Source organism: Elgaria multicarinata, chromosome 3 (genome assembly GCF_023053635.1).
Source record: "Elgaria multicarinata webbii isolate HBS135686 ecotype San Diego chromosome 3, rElgMul1.1.pri, whole genome shotgun sequence".
In the NCBI taxonomy this organism is placed as follows: Eukaryota; Metazoa; Chordata; class Lepidosauria; order Squamata; family Anguidae; genus Elgaria; species Elgaria multicarinata.
Window position 1 is genome coordinate 59,257,738 of NC_086173.1, and position 17,886 is coordinate 59,275,623.

The following is a 17,886-nucleotide window of genomic DNA, read 5'->3' on the forward strand; positions in this document are numbered from 1 at the left end:
TCTTAACAAGGAGAGAGAGAAGCCCCTCTGCAAATGTTGAAAATGTCACATCAGCATGTACCATTATTTCCAACACAGTGCAAATGACAAGAACCAAAGGACATAATTAGGAATGAGGGAGGAGGAGAGAAATAAAGTCAAAGCAGCCCCTGGGTAGAACTTTTCATGCAAAACACCATAAATTCCTAGAATGGCCTGGCAGCCGGGGCTGTTGAAGCAGAGGTGTAGCTGCCATTCCATCAGAAAAGAGCTGGGGGCTGGGGAGACCCATTAATACCACCTTGAGAGCATCATCATGCTGAAAACATAGGTGTCAATGAGCCAGATAACCTTTCCAAGTTTCCTGAGGAGCTTCTCTTTTCTGAGCCTGCCATGCTCTGTTTGAAGAACTATTTTACTGTCTCCTAATATGAAAGAATATGGTGCGGAACGCTCACTCCAGAGGCATATCATAATAATCTGGAGCGAATATTCTGATCATAGTTCAGTGGTAGAATACATGCTTTGTGTGCAAAGGTCCCAGGTTCAATCCCTGACATCTCCAGGTAGGGATGGAAAGGCTGAAAGCCCTGGAGAGCCTCTCCCGTTCAATGTAGAGAGACAGTGCTGAGCTAGATGGACCAATGGTATTAGGATGCTTCCGAATACCATTGTGTTCTGAAAGGGATGGATGGTTGGTGGAACAAGAGCTTTGCTCTTCCAACAATGACTACTTTTTCATTGAACTAGGATTAGCTTTTGGATAGCTGAAGAGGTTATGGGGTTACATGGGCGGTGAGGCTTCTCCTGCCCATTGGTATCATTCCACTGTAGTCGGACATTGTACCAAATTACCCACCGTTATTTAGGAATGCTGTAGATGACAGACAGGCTTAAACTGACTGACTGTTTGATTCACAGACTGCCAAGGATGTGATTGAGTGCTGTGCCCCCTGTTCACAGTTGCATATGGGATGGATGTTGCCTTTCACTTATTTAAGGTACATGGATAGATTATTTCTGACTTGCCAAGGGATGGGTACTCATTTTGGTCCCATGGAGACTTCAAAAGAGGAAAAATAGTGTCTTCCCCATACTAACTGTTCTGGTATGTACTAACCTTTAACAATTAAAGAAATCATCAGAGCTGGATATAAAATTGGTAGGCTGTTTGGGTGATGAGTAAGAGGATTAGCTGCCACCCTCCAAATCAACACTCAGAAGGCCTCCACACAATTGATTTGGGCATCCAGTTATTGCTGGTTTGCTCATACAGTTTTAAGTTAAGTCCAAGGCATTCTCCCAGGACTGAGGGCCCAATGAACAAGTTACAAGCAGGAGAGCCACCCTCTGCAATGGTCGGGGATTCTGAGCTTTTGGATTGTGATGCCAGATGGAGAAATGAGGCTCTGGTTTGTCTTCTTAGTCCAGAAGAGCTGTGCCACAGTACAATGACTTGGTTGTGAGATGGAGGAGAGCATTGGGCTCTGCCAGGGCTCCTTCTTACATATTGTTCTGATACTGCTGGTTTGATTCAACAGTAATTTTACCATTTTATATGGGGCAGGAAATGAAACTCAATTAATAGTACACTTCAGGATTAATTAGTTCAATCACGCACATCACTTAGGAACATTAGGATGTGTTGAGTATTAAGAAATATATCTCAGGACATTGCAGAGCACTTTGAATTAAGGAAGCAAATGCAAAATGGTAACGGTGTACGTCTGGCATATTGGGTAATTAATCTGCCAGCTCCCTGTGTCAGACATGAAATGAGCACGCAACCCACCAATGACTGTAGAGTAGAAGGATCAAGAGTACTGTACAGGACTTCACCATGAAGGTCTTAAAGCTGCAAGATCATGAAATGTGGTAGTCCATAAAGTGGTCTCTGGCTTTTGAAACTGCACCTAAACTTTAATATCAAGCAATATCACTTCCATAATAACTAGCTGGCAAGAACTCTTTATTATTGATTGAGAGTTATTCCTCTCTGTGCACACAGGGGGAAAAATTGTTCCCAGTAATTTCCCTCTACTTTAAACAGATTTATTGAAAAGCTGTTAAATGTTACAGAAATGACAATCAATTAATTTAAAATGTATTTTAACAGCCCTCTGTTGTTGCCCACATAGACCATGTTTAATGGCTTAGCTCTTAAACCCCTAAGAATGTCATTTTTCACAATCATTCAGTCTTAATGACTGTGTCACTGCTACAAAAATGTCTCACCTGTCATAACTAGGATTATCAAAACTATTCCTTATGAAATTAGAAAACAAAACCAGACTTTAAAAGACCAGGTGTCCTACTAGTTTAGCCTGTCCTTTGTGGTGAGGGGAATAATAGGGCCTGTGTGGAAGGTAGAAATGGGGAGGAAATTAATTGGTTTACATTTTAATGTGAATTTAGCTAATTCCGTGCTTTCAAAATATGTGAACCAAAACACAGTCATCATTCAAAATTTGAACTTTTCCAAATTTTGTTATGTAGTTCTGCAATTTCAAAAATGCATACAAAAAGAGAATACATTAAGAAAAAGTGCAAACAAAAATGTATATATTACTGAAAATAATGTATACAAATGCTTTACATTAGGCAAAACTGCATATAGAAATGTGCGTATTTGGAGAAATGTTCACAAAAATGTGTACAGAACTTCTTGAGAACTTTAAAAAATACATTCTCAAACTGATTTTGAATTGGCATGAATTGAATTTAAGATTGGAAAAATGAGAAACTGAGCGAAACTGAAATTGATAGGCTCAGCCATCCTTAGTGGAAAGTGATGAAAATCTTTTTTTTTCCCCAGGCTTTTTTCTTGTGGTATTTTGGAGGAAGATGGGAGGGGACGACTTAAGCTTGGAAGATTTATTTTACTGAGTCAGAATAAGATCCATCTACCTCATTGCTCTTTGTTCTAGCAGGGGCCAGGCACATGCATCTCACAGTTATCATGCCACATGGTTGTGATGGCCACACTTTGTCTGTTGGCAGCATCAAGAATTCATATTACCTGTGTGCCTGGAGATTTCATTTAGCTAATATAGCTAGTAGCTTTTGATATACCCACCCTGAAGAAGAAGAAAAAGAAGGAGGAGGAGGAGGAGGAGGAGGAGGAGGAGGTGGAGGAAGAAGAAGAAGAAGAAGAAGAAGAAGAAGAAGAAGAAGAAGAAGAAGACCAAGTCAATGTTGTCTTCCTTCAAATGGCACCAGTTTGTCCCCAAATGGAAAAATATATAGTCTAGGCTAACTCAAATGAAGTGTGCTGTCCTGGATCCGTGGTTTTTTGTGTACTCTGATGTACACCACAAGAGGAAGATCCATAGATTTCGAGGAAAATATTTTCTAGATTCAATTGTCTATTCTTTCCCTGTGGGCATACGTGAAGGTTCAATCTTGTGATGATTTTAAAACTGGTACTTGTAAAAAGGGGATACAATTTACTATATCAGAGTACAATTACGAAAACAAGATGTTGAATTCTCTCTGTCTCTTCCTTTTACTGAACATTCCTGCTACTTTCAAGAACTCACTTTTCCAATGTGTGTGAAGGAGTCTCCAAAAGTTTGGAGCCGTCTGAGCCTACATTGAGTTATTTTATTAAAGTTATATGTATACGTTGTGGGCCAGTATGATCAAGGAATGCAGCTACATGTATGGTGTACCCCTTAATATATAGCAATGGTGGACAGCTGGAAATGATGGCTCACTACAGGGACAATGGAGACAATGGCAGGTGACTCCAGAATTGCTCAGTGTAGTCTCATATAATGTCCTGTAAAAATATTTCGTTGTAACGGCTGTTGTGGGGGACTGGATACTCTGTGTTCTGGGTGCTGAGTCAGACCCTTCCTAGAAGTGACTTTGTACTTATTGCCCTTTTCTAATAAAGAAGCTCTCTGCTCTTATCATGGGGTATTCTTTGGTTGTTTCTGTTGGATTAAGGCAAAGGTCCGATAATCAGCTTTTATTAAAGGAAGCTGTTGTCTGTCTTTAAACTATTATTGAAGGCAATTTCCCCCCCTGACCCTCCCAAACGTGCTATTCCCTGACCTTCTTTTGAAACAACAAATAGAAGGGTGGGGAAAAATCTCTTTAGGGGGAAAAAAACAGAGGGAGAAAAGCTAAGATCCGTCAAGCACCATCAGAAATAATTGATCCTGACAGCGGGCTTACAAAACACTGCAGCTCAGACACCTTAATCATCCCCTGCTAGGTACAATTGATTAGAAACCTCTCCCTTCCCACACCACACACCACACATACAAGCACACTTGTGAGGCTGCAGGAGATTCTGCATCAGGAAAGGGACCTATTTGATATGGAGACACGAAAGGAGGGAATACATGAGGAGGGAGGGCAAAAGGAGGGAAAGCAGAAGGTTGCCCCAATCTCAGCATGCAATGATTAGTTCATGGGACCTGGAGATACATCTTCAAATTAGAATGAACAAGATCTCACCATCCTTCTCTAGCCAACTTGTCTCTGTGGAGCTTCTTGAGATTCTGCTCCCAGACAAACTGAAGAAGACCAAGCCTGGCAGATCCATCAATACAGAGAGGAGAATAGAGATGAGTGTGACATTAAGCCCACGGGGTTATCGTGACAGTGTAGTGGTTGTGCAGTCACTCCTCTACCTTGGCTCTGCTCCTTGCCATTCTAATAATGTAGGAATGCAGAAATGAAATGGTTGGGGTGCGATCACGTGCGATTCCCTAATCTGGCCTCAGATGCTGCCACAGCTCTTCTCATGTGATCACAACTTTCCCATGTGATTCCTGCTAAGATGAGTGCTGAGGGAGGGAACAGTCAAATTGCCTGACTTGGCTTCCATGCCTTGTGAGCTGGCTCTTCTATGAGATTTCCATGGCTTGAGATGTGAGTAGTCTCATGCACAAGGCTTGCCACTGGTCTCATAAACAGCAGTTCTCTAGAATCCCATTCAGAGTTCACCACCATCCCACAAATAATTTGTCACATCTTTACACATTCATCCCATACCCAACTAGATGTGTGCCATAGATCTGGCATGTTTGGTGGTACATGTCCGCCTATCTGGATCTGAGCATGCGGGTTCCATGTGATTCCCCTCCCCCCCAAATGCCTCTGCTAGGCCACTGATCTTGTAAAAATATTAGCATTAACTCTGATCGCTCAGGATTCTAAATCCTGTGGGGAACCTGCTTGCATAGAATGGGCTCCCCTCATCAGACCTTCCCCCTCCAATGGGAACAGCAGGGTACACAGTTGTGGGGACAGGTTCTTTCTTCCTCCACACAAATATGCTTGTGTGGAGAATCTGTATAAGAATATAGCAGTGTAAGGCTTACCAGAATGATTTTGCTCATTTTTGTTTTAAATTGAAGCTTGAGCAGCGTAGACATGCAGAAAATGAATGCTCACAAAAGTTAAAATCTCAAGCTTTAATAACAAACAGTATGTTTCCACACCCTGGCCAAGAGCCTGAGGCAGTTGGGGAACTGCAGCTATCACATGGCTCCATGCCGCAAAAAGATAAACACACAAAAGGTGGGGACAGAGGGAGGGCTTTGGGTGTTATGAGTTGAGCCTGCTCTCGAAGCGGCCATATTGGCAGCAGGGATGGTGGTGGAGGTGGCAGCAATGCTCTGAGGTAGTGGCAGTGGAGGAAAAGAAGTGGCTCTAGGAGAAGCTGGATTTCAAAATGTGAGGGAAGGAGGTAGGCTTGAGGCCTGAGGGGAAGAAGTGGATGTCATTCAGCAGTGATGGGTGTGAGGAAGCAAGGGCCAAAAGTCCTCAGCTGCATAGAAGGAAAGTAACCTCTATACAACTTCTGGAAAACTGACATAGCGGAAGTGAAAGTACAGCATATTTTGCCCTCAGACTACTAGTGCCCATAAGAACATGGACTTTACGTTAGTAGTACAAGAATAGGGCTATAGATGTGAATCTGCTCTTTCTGCCTAAACCTGCCTACCACTTCTCATTAGGGGTGTGCACAAACCCCCAATCCGCTTTGTGGCCCGATCCGGAAAATCCGGATCGGGCCCGATCCTATTCACGCCGCTCTGCCCGTCTCCCGCTCCGAGGAAAGCGAGATCCGGCTTCGCCACCGTCGCTACATGGACGGCGACAGCGGCGGTGCAAGATAAGCTCCCCCGCCCCCTTACCTGCATCCGTCATGGGCTTCAATTGAGGCCTCTTCGCCTCGATCCGCAGCCCTCCTGACTCTCTTCGCCTCTGCCTTTTCCGGAGGCGAATTAGGGCGCCTCGCTCCTGCTTCTCTGAACCGAAGAGAAGCGGCGCACATCCCTACTTCTCATGATACTTGAGGGCCTCATGACCACTGAGAGGAATCCTACAATAGGCTGTACAGAGATGTCTTGTTTCCCCTTGGGCACCTGCAATATATGAGCTCTTTCTCTGCTGCCACCTCACCTGTCATAATGACTGTTGTTTTGCCGGCAACATCATAAAGGCCAATTTGACTCTACATTCAGGTAAACCCTTTGTGCTCTCGCACATTAAAAACAATAACAACTGCCCAGAGAGCTTTGACTATTGGACAGCATAGAAATGTAATAAGCAAATAAATAATAAATAAACAACACTTGTACTAATTCCCAATTTCCCATAGCACCAGGATATATTATTTCCCAACATGATAAATAGAAAACACTCCTTTAATAAAACAATGCCCTGTGCATTAGTATAACACCTTGTAGAGACATATATAAATTGCTTAATAAGCCCTAAGTGATGTCTGTAACAAAACATTTATAAATGAGAGGCTGTAGATCATTTATATCAGTCTCAATGACTCACCATGACATGAATTCTAATAATGTATTTGGCAAAAAAGGCTATTGCTCATAACTTGAACAACCATATTTCATATGATGTATAAGAATGTTTGTCCCTCATTTACAGAGTACTACCTTGTCCCAGATGGCCATCAGGTTGAGTTGGAAAGCAGGAAGTGGTTGAAAAAGAATCGATCTAATTCATAAGCTGATGGCTTATTTCCACATAGCCAAAGTAGGACTAATCGTCTTATTGCTCTTCATTCTGCAGTGCTCTGTTTACAAGGTATAGCATGGACTGATCCAATATGGTGTGACTTCAAGAATAACTTTATGCTATATTTATGTAGCCATCATCACATCCCATACATGCCCCCCAAACTTACTCTCAGGACAGATTTGCAAGTTCAAGCTTTTCCCCATTTCTTTGTGAACATACACTCTCCTACTGCAAATGTGGCCCTACCACAGTAGATTTCTGTGACTTCAGCTAATAAGCTTCCTGCTGCCAAATTTGGTTTTGAACTGTTATGTGTATAAATCTGTAGCTGCCGTCCAATATGTAAACTGTGCTGGCGGCCTCTAAACAGCAGAAATTCAGTCACAGAAAGCCTCTGGGATCAGCTGAGAGAAGAAACAATTAGTGTCGAAGGCAGTGGACGTGGGGCACAACTGGATAAGCTGTTCGTGCACAAATGGAAATGGCAGAGACCCAATCATGATGCAACTGGCACTGTCTTCTATACTAGTGTGCCATTTGTTTGACAACTCCCAAGGGCTCAGCTGCATGATGTATCTTTGACAGGAGGGATCATATCTCCCAAACCTTAGTGATATAAGCATTATATCGGGATAAATGTGCCTCTCTGGGGATTTGCAGAGCACATTTTATTCACTTGAGTATCCACGGCTGTGCCCCACACACCTAAGAACATAAGAAGAGCCATACTGGATCAGACCAAGGGTCCACCTAGTCCAACACTCTGTTCACAGTGGCCAAACAGCAATAGCACCCCACTGCCCATGTTCCCCAGCAACTGGAGTATAGCTTACTGCCACAGATACTGGGTCCTCTATGCAAATTTGATCCTGTTACACCTCATTTTATGAATCACTAGTGAATGGACCCAGCTTTGCATAGGTTGGAACAGTCCTTAGTTTGATACAGCGAAACCTTCAAGCAAATTTATGCAGCTGTCAAGAAATGGGTCACATTGTGCTCACCCTGTCTGAGTGAAGGCATGCCCGCTGCTATCCCTAGGCACAGCCCCTGCTATGCTATGGCCCTCTAATGGAGGGGTCTATCCACTCCATTCCCCCTAAGGGGGGGGGCTACCCTGCAGCAGACGTGAGGGTAGGCATATAACTCTGTCCCTCAGCATATTAATCTTTCTCAGGCTTTAATCTGTACAGACTGCAAAGCTATGTGCTGGTTAGGGAAGTCTGCCCCTAGTGGCTTCAACCTTGAAATTAATTAATGCATTTTAAAGTCAAAATAACCCTGGGGTGAACAACCCTAGGGTCCCTTTAATATACTTTCCAAGTTTCAGGTGTCTTAGCGCAATGGCACTGATGAATAGATAGATAAACACACACACACACACACACACACACACACATATTATTATTATTATTATTATTAGTAGTAGTAGTAGTAGTAGTAATAACTAGCCTGTTCACAGCCCACATGAAAATGTCTAATGCAAACAGAGGAATGATGGCAGATGTTTCATATCTATACCCCAACTGCAAGTTAAGTGGTTTCAATCACACACACACACACACACACACACACACACACACACACACACCAAAACACCCAGCCCCATGTTAGGACAGAAAAGAAAATGTCTTTTATGCTCTGGAAGTTGTAGCAACTATCAAAAGTCCACTCAGTCTAATTTAGGAGTAGGAGAGATGGACCAGACCCACAGATAGAACTGATACAGCTTCCTGTGAGGTAAGGCCTTAAATAAAATCCCATTAATAATCTGATTGGCTGGGGGGGGGGAAGGTTAAGCGTTTGGGCCAATCAGATCAAAAGTATGGTTTTAAATTGGGCTCTGGCATATCCACTGCTTCCCTCCCATCCCACATTTATTATTATTATTATTATTATTATTATTATTATTATTATTATTATTAATTATTATTCCGCCAACAGCCGAAGCTCCCTGGGCGGTTCACAAAAACTAAAACCATTCAAAGTATAAAACAAGCAGTATAAAAACATGATATAAAATACACATTAAAAACTGATTAAAAACATACCATACATGATTACAACATCTTTAAAACATCCTTAAAAGATCCTTAAAACTACATTCAGTAGTTTTCTCCACAAAGAGTGCATGTCCATTTCTAATGAGGGAACATTGTTCAAAAAGTTGCATGCTTTCCCACACTTTCTTTGTAGCCCTTTGGGACTATTGTTGCAATTTCAAAAGTCATGACATACTCATGTAGGTTTATATGAACACAACTTTGTTTCAACTGATAAGTGAGATTTTTCTGTTAATATTTGAAACAGAGGGTGTGGCCATTTTTCTTTCTTTCCGCTTTTAGTGAAATCTAGTCCCACTTGGCTCTTCTTGTCTTCCAACTCCCACACATCCCTTGTTATTTTAGATACAGTTGCGCCCATGTTCATTTGTGCTGAAATAAATATGAATGTGACACACCAGATGCACACCCATAATTCATGCAGCAAAGAGAACCAACAGCAATTGCCAAGAGCCATGGGAGAATTCTATAGTTTGCTCAGCATGTTACATTACGGGCAAGGATGGAAAATATAGATCCATTATTTGCTTTCAGTACATTTTCCTGTTCGGTTTGTTTTATTGCATCCAGGTGGAATCTTCTCCCATCTGCAGTGGAGGTTTGGGTATGTTTTTAAAGGCTCCTGATGCTCAGTATTTGTCCAGAAAAACTACTGTGGGACAGTATGCAGTGAAGAAAAGGGAGGCAATGATGTATGAACCCCAGGGCACGGTGTTATTGTTCATCCCTTCCTACTTTAGAAGGTTCAGAGGTTGAGAAGGGGCAAACATAAATATTTCAGAAGGGAGAAAGTCCCATAAAAAACAGATAATATGTAAGATTTATAAACTTTCAAAAATTCAGTTTGGTAACCTGAAACACCATGGGGTTTTTGAGCATTCGGTGTTTTGTTCTAAGTTATACAGTACATTTTTGGATTAAAAAAAATACTAATGGTGGACCAGCAAAAAATATTCCTCAGTGGTTGCATCCAGTGCTACTTGCCAGCACTTTTCCTGGGATGAGACTACTTCCTTTGAGCTCACAGTTGGCTCTGTAAGGAGAGCAGCAGTAGGAGAAATCCTAGAGAGATGGGCAAAGACTTTTCACAACCCATCTCCCCAGCATCTTGCTTAATTAGCACATCACAGCAAGGGATGAGTAATTGCTATGGTTTTATTCTTTCTTTTAGTGTTTTGAAGAGCCTTGGGAATAATTTAATCCAAAGGCAAGGTTTTCATGAAATAAATAAAATTGTCATTCTTTTAAAATGCAGAAGGCAAATCTATGGCAAAGTTGAATAATGAAAACCATGCTTAGTATTTCTATAGAACCTTCTGAGCATGTTGCAAACATTAGCTCATGGAGTGACCAGATGGAAAAGAGCACAGGGCTCCAGTAGCTTTCATACCTGTATAAAAGAAGGTATAATTTCAGCAGGTGCAGGTCACATGAAATTCCCTCTTCTACAGAACTATTAAAAGTAGGGATGTGCTCCGCTTCTCCTCGAACCGGAGAAGCAGGAGCGGAGCGGGGGGCTTCGCCTACCCTTAAGGCGGAGGCGAAGAGGATTGGGGGGCCGGCAGAGCGTGGCGAAAAGGATCGAGGTGAAGGCAGATCCTTCGCCTCGATCCGGAGCTCCGCCAGAAAGGTAAGTGGGGTTTACCGGGCCCTGCTGCTGTCGCCCATGCGGCGACAGCAGCAGGGCCCGGTAAAAAACCCCTCCCTCCTCTCCCTTACCTGCTTCCGTCCACGATCCCTCAGCTTCTTCAATTGAGCCCGCGGCTCAACCAGGAAGTCTAGGCCACCACGGGCTCAATTGAAGAAGCCGAGGGACCGCGGACGGACGCAGGTAAGGCCCCCTCCCCCTTGGTCCCTTACCTGGCTCGGATCGGCCCGTGGGGTGGATCGGGGGGTCCGTGCACACCCCTAATTAAAAGTGCAAGAGCCCAGTCTTCTAATGCATCTAACCACTCTAGCTCAGTAAAATGAGATTTCGGTCTTTTTGAAATATTTGTTTTTAATTTAATTTAATGAAGTCATACTTTTTTATGCACTCTGCCAGGTTTTGTGCATTTTCTGTAAATTAGTGCTGTTTCTTGTCACCATTATGATGTTTGAGGACAGATGAACACCTAGGCAAAGTTTAATGGTTTGCAGCAGAATCCTATGCATGCCTTCTCAGACTATAGTCCATTGAGTTCAATGGGAGTTATTCCCAGGTAAGTGTGCATAGGATTGCAGCCTACTTTGTTTGTTTCTCTCTCTGTTATTTTGTAAGAGAAATGGCCAGAACCAACAATAAATTGTATTTTAATTCTCTCTCTCTCTCTCTCTCTCTCTCTCTCTCTCTCACACACACACACACACACACACACACACTAGCGTGACCATATGAAAAGGAGGACAGGGTTCCTATATCTTTAACCATTTATAGAAAAGGGAATTTCAGCAGGTGTCATTTGTATGCATGCCGCACCTGGTGAAATGCCCTCTTCATCAAAACATTTAAAGCTGAAGGAGCCTAGAGGGTAGGGTAGGGCTCCTGCAGCTTTAACTGTTATGATGAAGAGGGCATTTCACCAGGTGCGGCATGCATACAAATGACACCTGCTGAAATTCCCTTTTCTATGCAGGTGTTAAAAATACAGGAGCCCTGTCCTCCTTTTCATATGGTCACCCTAAATACACACACACAAACAAAGGATTGGTATGTGTTCAGTTGCTCATGTTTCTCTGTAAGGAAAAATAACCTCCATAATAGAAACCAAATAATTGTCAAATAAAAATCTTCATTTACACATCTTAAAAGATTAGATAACTGAAGTAGCAGACAATATATTTTTAAGAACCTGAAAAGAAAGTATTCATGATAATAACTCTTTAATTTCATGTCCTAGCAAGTATTATCCTGGGATGGGGTTGAAAGTGGACCAAAAATGAACACATCATGTTGGACATCACAAAGCCTAAGCCAATCAATAATTGTAAGTCATTTAGGCTGGGGAGCACCAAAATTTCCCAAATGGACAATATTATAACTTTGATTTGGTTTTATCTGCAGAACAGGCAATGTGAGGCCAAAATCCCTAACAGGAAGTTGCAGATTCTGCTGCAATGGGGGCTATCAGCAAAACCCTAAAAGACCTTGAAACCTATACCTCTGCCCCCCCCCCACATAAACCTTTTATGTTTGGTAGTTGCTAGGATCCCTTCATTCCCTAGTGAGGCTGCTGTCTGCTGACATGGCTACTGTTGATGAGATTACTGGCATTCCTATTATACCATTACCATATTCAATAACCAGTCATATCCTAGAGGGCTACTCACTTTGGTGACTAACCCTAGCTAGGCCAGCTGTGCAGAGACATGTCTTTCAAACCAGTGGTATCCATCATACAAAGTTTGTCTATTTCTTCATTCAAGTGTTTGGAGAGAACTAAACATTCAAAACGATTTTCTCTAGCAGGCCTTGTCTGAAACCATAAAGGGATGTTCTGTCACTACCTCAAAGGAAGCAGAGAGGGACAGACTGTTTGATACTGGTTTAGCGTGTTGTCTGAACCAGGCCACTAGTGCAGGAGTGACTATGGACCTATTCAGCTGTTCTGAACCTGAATAGGGCAAACACGTAAGGAGAAGGCCCATCTCCAGGCCCATCTCTCTCCTCCATTTGTCACCCTCAACACGTGGCAAGCAACTGTATGAAGAAGAGAGCCTCTTTTATCCATGGGAACACTCTACGTGAGCAAGAACACTGGAAAATCAAAATTTGGTGGCAAATTGCCAAATTCCCCCTTTGTGTTTATTTATTTACTAGCTGTACCCTGCCACGCGTTGCTGTGGCTCAGTCTGGTTAAATTGAAAAGAAAGAAAAGACAAAGCGGATGTTTCTAATATGTTTAATTTCACAATGCTTGTGGATATACAATATTTTTAGTTGTTCCATTGTCTGTGTAGATATAGAGATTGTCTGGTTTGCCGACTCTAGAACACGCAACATATAATTGTCCATGTGAGAAGCAATCTGTGTCTAGATCTAAACCGCACAATTCTAAAGATTGGCCCTGAGCTTTGTTGATGGTGATTGCAAACGCCAATCAAATTGGGAATTGCAATCTCTTAAATTGAAATGGCACATCTGTTGGAATCATAGGAATGCGAGGAATGAGGACATCTTCACCTTTGAAAGGTCCTGTCAAGATTGATCTCAGACTATAACAATTGCCACTTCGTCTATAGTTGGAGCATTGAATCTTCGCACATGTTCTCCAGCAGGCGTTTTGTCAGCATGAATAGCAATCTTGTGTGTATCAGATGGCATCATGTCAATTGCTGTTTTGAACAAATGTACTAAATTGTTTTTTTCATGAAGTAGCTGTTGCAGTTTTGAAACGATGGACCTTTTTATGCTGGTATAAATTCTGCAGCGTGCATTCAATTCATCATTGCCATCACCAATGTAATACATTTGTAGGAATTTATGTTGACTATCTTGAAACGGAAGGAAGGAGCCGGCTTTATGATAAATTTGTCCTTTGACTTTGAAAGTTGGCATAAATGGAGCTGTGATGATTTCTGCGCCGAACGACGTCATTTGGAAGCATGAGTTGTATTTCCTGATGTTAGATAGGAAATGCTTTGATTCTGCGGTATATCCGGCAAGCAAAGTTTGTAATGGCTCTGATGGTTCTCCAAGTTGAGGCAGTTTAATTTTTCCAGCAGCGCAACACATTCCTTTTGTTTCTCCATTAAATTTAAGAGCCTTGCAATAAGGACACACTTCAGTCATAGTGCCAATGAGAACATGCCACCTCAAACTATAATCATCAGCTGGGTTGTACCGGAATGCAAGGCGATTGTAATCGTGTGATTGTTTACCACGGAGTCGTGTTTGACGCTGATGTGCTGTTTCTCATTGATGTCTTTCAGCCACTCTCAGCCTGTCGCGTTCATTCTGTTGAGAACAAAGCAGATCTGAAACTGTAGAATGCGATTGCTGTGCTCGCAACCGTGCATCCTCAAGTCTGGCTGAACGTTGCTTGGCTGGTTCCTTGGCATGTATTTGAGGCATTCTTTTTCTTTTTTTCTCGTTTGCTGATGCCCGTTCTTCCTCAGTCTGATTTGCAATTTCTCGTTGCAGTGCTTCCGCTCTGCGAGTACGACAACCTAAGTGTGATCTTCTGCGAGGCATTATTTGGATGAAGTAAAGCAGATTGTTTGGTTTTTAAAAAAGGATGTTTTTACGGTGAGGAGGTTAGTGGAAACTCCTGGCAGTTACCTTTCTTCAGAACGTGTAACTGTCACAGGTGTGACATCTATATTCACTCAGCCAATTGTGAGAGAATATGCAAATAGGAGAGGAGGCAGAGGCAGTGGATTGGCCTACTGGTTGGCGATATCACAATGACTTATAAGAGCAAATAGGAGAGAACATGCAAATAGGAGAGAAGGCAGAGGCAGTGGATTGGTCTACTGGTTGGCGATGTCACAATGACCTATAAGAGCAAATAGGAGAGAACATGCAAATAGGAGAGGAGGCAGAGGCAGTGGATTGGCCTATTGGTTGGTGATGTCACAATGATCAGCAGGACTGGTTTTGAGGAGGCCTATTTCTTCGATTTTAAGACAAACCTTTGACCCCATAGAGAACATAGTTACATAACAACGCTCACGTATTCGAACGCAACGCTGTGTCAAAATTTCAAAGCAATCGGTGAAGAACTTTCGGAGATATAAAAGCATGTTTTTACGGTGAGGAGGTTACTGGAAACTCCTGGCAGTTACCTTTCTTCTGAACGTGTAACTGTCACAGGTGTGACATCTATATTCACTCAGCCAATTGCGAGAGAATATGCAAATAGGAGAGGAGGCAGAGGCAGTGGATTGGCCTACTGGTTGGCGATGTCACAATGATCAGCAGGACTGGTTTTGAGGAGGCCTATTTCTTCGATTTTAAGACAAACCTTTGACCCCATAGAGAACATAGTTATATAACAACGCTCGTGTATTCGAACGCAATGCTGTGTCAAAATTTCAAAGCAATCGGTGAAGAACTTTCGGAGATATAACGACAGTAACGAACAGTCTTTTTCATTTTTATTTATATAGATTTATTTATTTATTACATTTTTATACCGCCCAATAGCCGAAGTTCTCTGGGCGGTTCACAAAAATTAAAACCACAATAAAACACCCAACAGGTTAAAAACACAATTACGAAATACAGTATAAAAAGCGCAACCAGGATAAAACCACACAGCAAAATTGATATAAGATTAAAATACAGAGTTAAAACAGTAAAATTTAAATTTAAGTTAAAATTAAGTGTTAAAATACTGAGTGAATAAAAAGGTCTTCAGCTGGCGACGAAAGCAGTACAGTGTAGGCGCCAGGCGGACGTCTCTGGGGAGCTCGTTCCACAACCGGGGTGCCACAGCGAAGAAAACACAAACTAACTTTGTGTTAGTTATATTGCACAAGCTTTGTTTTATGCTAGTGAAAGATGTGAATTTTGCGAAGGTGTTAAGCATTCTTTAATTGAGATCACTAGTTACAATTTGGGATTTATTTTTATTTATTTATTTATTACATTTTTATACCGCACAATAGCCAAAGCTCTTTGGACAGTTCACAAAAATTAAAATCATGAAGAGCATAAAAACAACCAACAATCTAAAAACACAAATGTTTACATGAAATGGTGATTGAAAGCACAACAAAGCATCTCTTTTTTTATTATTATTATTTTTTTTTACTTTTTTTTTTTTATTCATTTTCAACACTATATAAACATAGATAAACATTACCAAATATAACTAAAACAACACAATAAGAAAAAAAAATAACATCAAACATCTGTTACATACATCTTGAATAAATGTTGAGTACAATATCAAAAGCTATTACATATACCTTATCAAACTATAACATCTTCGCTCTTAACATAAAAGTGCACCCCCCCACCTCGGGATCATTCTTGAGTCCAAAATCTAATCGTTTCTTCTGCTGGTGGTTTCCCACTTCCCTTAGTAAACACAAACACTAGGAACTGTTTCCAAATTCCTTCGAACTCATTTATTTTAGTTATGCCTTTTCTCCACTTAATGTTACATGTCAATTTATCATTGATGGCTATATCCCATACTTCTTTATACCATTCTTCAATAGAATATTCCCCTTGGATCTTCCAGTTCCTAGCTACCATCAACCGTGCTGCTACCAACAAACTCGATATCAGCTCTATAGTTCCTTTTCCACACTTTATCTCTTCAAATAGTGACAGCAATGCTATTTTTGGTGTTTGTTCTATTTTCATTCCCACTATTTCTTCAATTTCTGAAAACACCATCTTCCATAATCTTTGTACATATTTGCATTGCCACCACATATGTAAATACGTTCCTTTTTCCCCACAACCTCTCCAACAATTTGCTGAATGTTGATCACTTATCTTATTCAATCTAACCGGGGTTAGGTACCACCTCCATAAAATTTTAAAATAATTCTCCTTTATTCTTACTGATAAACTTCTCAACACTCTTTGTTTCCATAGTCCCTCCCAGCTCTGTCGCCCTATCTGTATCTTCAAATCTGATTCCCAAACCATTTTCTCTGTATTCTCTCTAAACTCCTTCTCTAACAATATTTTATATATTTCACTCATTAATCCTTTTGAGACTATACTATCTCCTTTTCCTTTCTCCTTACTTACTACTAATTCTTCAAACCTCGTCATCTTTCTACACTTTCTATTGTCCTTAATCCACTTTTTATTCCATTGTTCTAATTGACCATATTCTAACCACGATAGCTTCTTCTCCTTTAACAAATTTTCCATATCCTCTCTTGTTTTAATATCACTTAACCAATCCTTTAATTTTATTTTATTTTTTTCTTTTAATATTTTACACAATCTACCCTTTAGATCCTCTGGGAAATTCTTTAACATTATTATCGGTGCTAAGGGAGAGTTGCTCGGAAGCAGCTTCCCTTTAAATTTACTCCAAATTTCCCATTGAGTCCTCAGGAGTGGATTATCTATACTTCCAACCCACTTTCTTCCTCCATCTTTAAAAAAAACATTCTCCAAATTCATCTCTACCTTACTTATGTTTTTTTCTTCCATCCAATATAAATCTCCTACTCCCATAATTGCTTCTACAACATGTCTTAATCTATTTGCTACGTAATATAATTTTATGTTTGGGAGACCCATTCCGCCCTTTTTTTGGCTTAGGTACCAATTATTTTTATTCACTCTTGCTCTCTTTTCTCCATTACAATATTTATTAATAATATTTTGCCAACTTTTTATCTCGGTTTCTGATATTTTTATAGGTAACATCCTAAATACAAAATTAATTTTAGCTAATATCTTCATTTTTATCAAAGCTATTCTCCCAAACCAAGATAAATTTAATCTTTTATATTTCTCCAATTTCTCTAATACCTCCTTCTTTAACTTCGTTAAATTTTCCCTTTCTAAATTTTCTAAATTTTTGGTAATTTTAATTCCTAAGTATTTAATCTCGTCCTTGACTTTCACTTCCATTCCCTTAAGTGCCAAATCCTTTTCTTCCTTCTTAGTATAGTTAAATAGCATCATCTCTGATTTAGACCAATTTATTTTTAAACCTGTAATTTTCTCAAATTCCCTCAACTGATATTTAACTCTTTCTAATTTTCTTAATGGATTCTTAATGGTCAATAAAGTATCATCCGCGAACATGTTTAACTTTATTTCCCTTACCTCTCCAATTCCTTCTAACTCTTCATCCTCCCTTAGTGCCTTCGCCAAAACTTCCATAACCATTACAAACAGGACCGGCGAGAGCGGACATCCTTGTCTTGTTCC